This window comes from Polypterus senegalus, chromosome 12 (genome assembly GCF_016835505.1).
Source record: "Polypterus senegalus isolate Bchr_013 chromosome 12, ASM1683550v1, whole genome shotgun sequence".
Classification (NCBI taxonomy): domain Eukaryota; kingdom Metazoa; phylum Chordata; class Cladistia; order Polypteriformes; family Polypteridae; genus Polypterus; species Polypterus senegalus.
The window spans coordinates 163,831,300-163,837,299 of NC_053165.1; the positions used below are offsets into that span (position 1 = coordinate 163,831,300).

Genomic DNA, 6,000 nt, shown 5'->3' on the forward strand with positions numbered 1-6,000 from the left:
ACGGTCTCAAGGATTCTGATATTTGAATATCGTTTATGAACGTGTTTGCTTAGGATTGTGCCTCTGTTTGCTCTTTTGTTAATCAAATGCTTGATGTATAAAGATTCTTGTTTGCACTTTTGATGCACATGTCAGAGTTTTGCAGTTATCCTCATCTTTGTGTGATTTTCATTTATTCTGATATATTTTGTGTTATTTTGCCAGCTCTGCTCCTACTAAAGCCAGCTGGTACTCTTTGGAGGCTGTCTGAGTTTAGGTGGTCCTCTGCTGGGCTGCCTTTTGTGTACTTTTAGGAGGTCTTAGCCCCTTTCTGTCCTTGGTAAAGATGCCACATCAATAACAGTACTAGTGACACATCGACAATGACATTGTTACTGTACTGGACTATAATAAACACGGATGATGTCAGGGATGACAAACATGATTTCCATTTTGTTTTCTGTGTTTTGTTTTCATTTATTTTTCTTCCTCAGGGCCGGTTTATACTTCACGCTCAGAATGCGTATGCGTACATGTCATGGCTGTCAGCCGTTCCCAGGTTTCTTTTGACACGTTCTCTGAGCACGTCCTCAGAAATTAACGCAACGTGTGCACGACTTGCAGTACCAGAAAAATATGGGTGGCGTGTGCGTTGTGGAAGAGTAATTTTAGGGTAGCATAATTTTAATCTTAAAGAAATAACATAAAGGGTTAATAAATGTCAGAAACCTTTTCAGGCACATCAGGAAACCAGATAATGGTCAAGTGAACAACAAAATGTACTGAAAGATGACTAAGCAATGACCAGGAAATCAGCTGATGTCCTGTAAAACACCAGAATGGACAGTTGTTATATGCTCAGAAATTTCAAGGGTGGAGGCTCAACTCAAACATATAAGAACCAGAATAAAATATAAGAGACTTATAAGCCATTTGGATATCCAACCTGAGTGAATGTTTGCATTGAGTTACACATATTTTATAAAATGATCCTCAATTCTTTGTTTCTCAGACCATTCTGACCAGGCTGTAACAGACTGCTTTTGATGAATGTTCCCTCCAAAGCATTTTGCAGAGGATTAATTAGACGATACAATGACCAGCTTTTCTCCTCCCTGATTACTAATTTGTCCTGTTAGGGGATGTTTCTTTCTTTAATAAGATGTTAAATTTCTACCACGCTGGTCACAGTACCTGCTCAGCCCAGGGCCACATGGCACATTCTGTCGAAGACATGCACGCTCGTCTTACTCTTAATATTCACCTCTGATTATCTGAACCCTGTATGAATTGACTCCTTCTTCATCCAGTTCACTGTTCTTGATTGGCCCTTTGTTTCCCTCTAGTGTAGTGATGTTTAGTGGCTTTGTGGAATTGTGATCACAAAACACAAGCAACCTACTTGGTAATATTCAAAAAAGACACCTTAACCCCTTACAAGGCAGCATGTGGATCTCCATCATTCAGAGCACAGCTTCTCATACTGATGTGGACAAGTAGCTTTATGGGCACCATGTTGGCCCTCGCCTCTTAGCTTTTACACTCGACTTCTTCCCCCTTAATAATCTCCTTCATCTTTTCTGGTTATTTCATTATCCTGTTTACGTCATATGAACTCACTTGTCACCTCCTCAGTAGTGTGCAGACTGGTTAGCTTCACTCTGCCATTGCTGCTTTAGAGTCTGCTGTAACAAAAAGACGCCCATTAAGCATTGCGGACTGCCTGAGGCATGTTTAGTGGGTGGGTTTTTGTGAGGCATGCCCGGTGTGGACGATACCCGGGCACAGACAGGCAGACATGTTGTAAATTCACCACCACACGTTTATTAACAAGTTTCAAGTGCACACACAAAACCCCAAAAGTCCCCAAAGTCCTGGCCAATAGCACACAATGCCTTCACTCTTCGGGCCGCCTCCACTCTCGTCTCCTGCTTCGTCCTACTTCCACCCGACTCCAGCCTCGAATGAAGGGAGGCGGCCCCTTTTATCCACACCCAGATGTGCTCCAGGTGTTCCCCGGCAATCACCCGCCGACACGCCCCAGTGTGGCGGAAATGCCGGTTGTACTCCCAGAAGCTCTCCGGGTGTCCCTTCTTCTCTTCCCCCCAGCACTTCCTGGTGTGGCAGAAATGTTGAGGTCCAGGGTTTCCAAGGCATCATGGTGCCCCCTGGTGGTGACCACGGGCCCCTACAGGGTTGTGCTTCCAAGACCTCTACCCGTGGCCCCCAAAGCAACCAGGGTGGTGGCCCCCACGTGATCCAGGGCGGGCGTAGACCCTCTTCCGGTCCTTCAAGGCATCCCGGCCAGGTCGTCGCCCCTGGCATCCCTGACACTGGCTGGGATGCTCCTTTGACGTATGTTCCAGGGGAGCAACCATGGGCTGCTCAATGCCTTCCCCAGGACGCTTGGTGGCAGCTTCCCTGGCTGACGGTGCTGCCTCAGCTTCCCGCAGGGCTCCTTGGGAGATGGAGTTCTCCACCGCCCTGTTGGGATCTGGGGTGGCCGCCAAGGTTCGCTGCATGGGTCCCTGAGCCTGGCTGGATGAATCTTCAGCCCCACCCAGAGATGCCACCAGAAACAGGTGATCAAGCACCTGCAGCACTTCTGGGGAGGACATAAAAAAGGAGCCAGCAACCACCACTCAGCAGCCAGAGTCGGGAGGAGGAGGGCAAAGCTTGGAGGAGTGGTGGTGGAAGAGAGAAAGAGGATTGTGCTTTACATTGTGTGTCTTGTGCTTGGGACTGTGTTGTGCCTGTGGGGATTACGGGGAAGACGTGCCCCACAGGTCAAGAGAAATAAGTCATTTTATTTTATATGTGCCTCCTGTGTCTATCTGTGTCGGGTCGGGTGCTAATATAGCGCCTTATTGCAATAGTTAACAAAAACTAAAATCAGATCTGAAACTATTATTAAAACAAATATTTTTGTAAACTGAAATAAAATAATTTACAAAAGCAAAATGAAAAACTATAACTAAACAAAAGTATTAAAGTAGCTGGAAAGATTAACTGAAAAAAATATACATTTAGTTGTGTCTCTATGTGCTCTTTATGTCGTTTGTAAAGTTTGTATTGAGAGAACTTGCCACAGCTCTCTGTGCCAGCACTCAGTGAAAGGCGCTATATGAATATAAACTGAGCTGAACTCACAGACACCAGTCAACCCCACACGGACACGGCCAAAGTGGACAATTTGAACCCAAGTGCCTGACCTGTGACCCTACAGCACTTAGCACTGTGCCACCTCACCTCACCTTTCCATTCTTTCTTTTATAATTAATTGCACATTTGAATGTTTTAACGGCTATGATGATCAGGACTTAGTCCATCATTGCAGTTCATCACGTGCATCACTTACAAATGAAACTTGAAAGTCCAACTTACCTTCTGCTCCAGTCTGGTCTTCTCGAGACAGCACTTCAAGTCCGACGGCTCTGCAGGCGACTGACAGAAATGAGTTGATTTGACTAGGAGGGTCTTTACATATCAGGCCACTGACTTTTTAAATCTACTTTACTGATAACTTCCTCATACTGACACTAAAAATAGTGAGAATTTCCAGTGTTAGCGCTGACGCTGCTTGTTATTTTAAAACAAGAATGTCACAATCGTCACTGGTGGTTTAGTTGAGGTTTCAAAGTTTTAAGGCCTTGGATTTTATCCTCACCCTGACCGCTCTCTCCATTTGTCTCTCTGAAACTCTTTAGTTTCCTTCAATACTGACAAGAGTTTGTCCAATGTAACCAGAAGATGGTGGGTGAAGCTTCAATAAATCCTGGTGATTGGAATAAATGAATGAGTTTGGAAACAAAAAGAATGAACAGACGAACTCACCCAGCAAGTTTATGTAAGAGTGCATGAGTGTGCCACACGACAGACTGGCATCTCCTCCAGTGGAGGTCCTCTGCTTGTGCCTGATGCGGGTGAGATGACCTCCAGCTCCCCAAAACGTGTAAAGGAAAAGTGGGTCCTGCAAATAAAAGGATGAGTGGAATAAAATGTGTTATTATAATGATTGTGGCAATTATTACTATTATTATTATTAGTAGGGGGCTTTGCCTCATGCTCTCTTTGCTCGCCAACCCCCCGCCTACAGTATGTCCAAGCAACTTCACGTCTCGCAAATAACAAAACTTTTATTTCTCGCAGATGCGCCTCTTCATTGGGAGGAACCATTACTTTTCCCTGATGGGAACACAAATTAGACGAGCTACTGGTCTCCGACTTAAAGTTTAAAGCCAAACAATATCTACATACTGTTGAATAATTTGTAATAAACCACATATCATTGTAAGTGGAGGCATCAGCAGAGTTTGTGTTCTTTTTTTTGTGAGTGTCGGGACTCTCTTAAAGATCGTAAAAGACAGATCTTAAAGAAACTCGACAAAACACTAGACAAAAAAACGATAAACTCACGAAACAGTCCAGTGTCAAAAATGCAGGTGACGGTGAAAACTAAAAGGAGATCAACAAGAACAACATTTACTTTGTGGAGACTGGCCCAGACACAGACAGGCAGACACGTTCATGTCACCCATAAAATATTTATATAGGGGTCCCCGTCTTGTACCAGATGGATCGCCCCACGTTGGGCGCCATTGTGGACCCGGCTTGGACACAGACAGGCGGACATGTTGTTTTCCACCACCACACGTTTATTTTACACAATATTTACAATTCAAGTGCCACACAAACCCCTAAATGTCCCCAAAGTCCTGGCCAACACACAATGCCTTTCTTCGGGCCGCCTCCACTCTGCTCCTGCCTTGTCCTGCTTCCACCCGACTCCAGCCTTGAATGAAGGGAGACGGCCCCTTTTATCTGGTCCCGGATGAGCTCCAGCTGCTTCCCAGCATTCCCCCCTGGACACGCCCCAGTGTGGCGTAAATGCCGGCTATTCTCCCGGAAGCTCTCCGGGTGTAGCTCTTCTTCTTCCCCCCAGCACTTCCGCCACACCAGGAAGTCCAGGATCCCCAAGGCATTGGGGCGCCCCCTGGTGGTGACCACGGGTCCCTACAGGGTTGGGCTTCCACGCTCTCTACCCATGGCCCCCAAAACAACCAGGATGGCGGCCCCCACGTGATCCCAGTTGGGCGCACGCCCACTTTCGGTCCCTGAAGGTGTCCTGGCCGGGTCGTTGCCCCTGGCATCCTCGACAACTTATTTCTATAGCATGTTTTCATAAAATGATGTAGCTTAAAGTGTTTTACAAGATGAAGAAAGAAAAGTTTATCAAAAAAATAAAAATAAAATTAGGCAATACTAAGTAACAAAGAATAAAGTAATATTCCATGGTCAGGAGGACAGAAAAAAACAAAACAAAAAATAAAAATCTGCAGGGGTCCCGAGGCCACAAGACCACCCATTCAGCCCCCACTCGGCATTCTACCTGACATCAATGACCTCAATCAGTCCTCATTGTATTCAGGGTTCACATGGAAGAACTTGATGATGACAGTCACATGGACTTCTGGTCTTTAATCCATCAATGTAGGGACATCATGGTGCTTTGATCAGGTGGTGGTGGCACAGGTCGCCACCACAGAAAACCGGAAAAAGAACAGCAGAGAAAGAAGAAGTTAGTATGGATTATGGACCCATGGAAAAAAATGATATTATGCTTACCATGAGGATGGCAGAGTGTTATGTCAGCTAGTGTCTTGCCAGGTGTAACTTTTTGTGAGTAAACTCCTCAGAGGCCTCCAGTCGTCTGGAGTTGTTTTTATGTTTTTTCTGTCCTCCCTGGCCATCAGACTTTACTTTATTCTGTGTTAATTAGTATTGCCTAATTTTATTGTTAACTTATTTCTTTCTTCATCTTGTAGAACACACTTTGAGCGACATCATTTGTATGAAAACGTGCTCTAGAAATATTGTTGTTGAAGGTAAATGTAATCGAGCTGCAATTCGTAACGGATGAAGAACTGACAACTCTCCTTCTCCATAATTTGTGGATGTGAAGGGGCTTGCTTGTGCGATTTGCACCTACATCTGCTCTAAAGAGGCCTTTTGGGATATCAT

At 45.1% G+C, this 6,000-nt stretch overlaps 1 protein-coding gene across 1 annotated transcript in view; it reads right to left on the reverse strand.

Moving 5' to 3' along the window:
- The window catches only part of LOC120540123 (B-cell receptor CD22-like), a 51,633-nt gene extending 48,202 nt beyond the window's left edge, over nt 1-3,431 (reverse strand). Inside the window, exon 1 of the mRNA XM_039770617.1 lies at nt 3,364-3,431. The gene's annotated coding sequence lies outside the window, so the exon portion shown is untranslated. The remainder of the gene's footprint in view (nt 1-3,363) is intronic.
- Between the last annotated feature and the right edge of the window lie 2,569 nt (nt 3,432-6,000).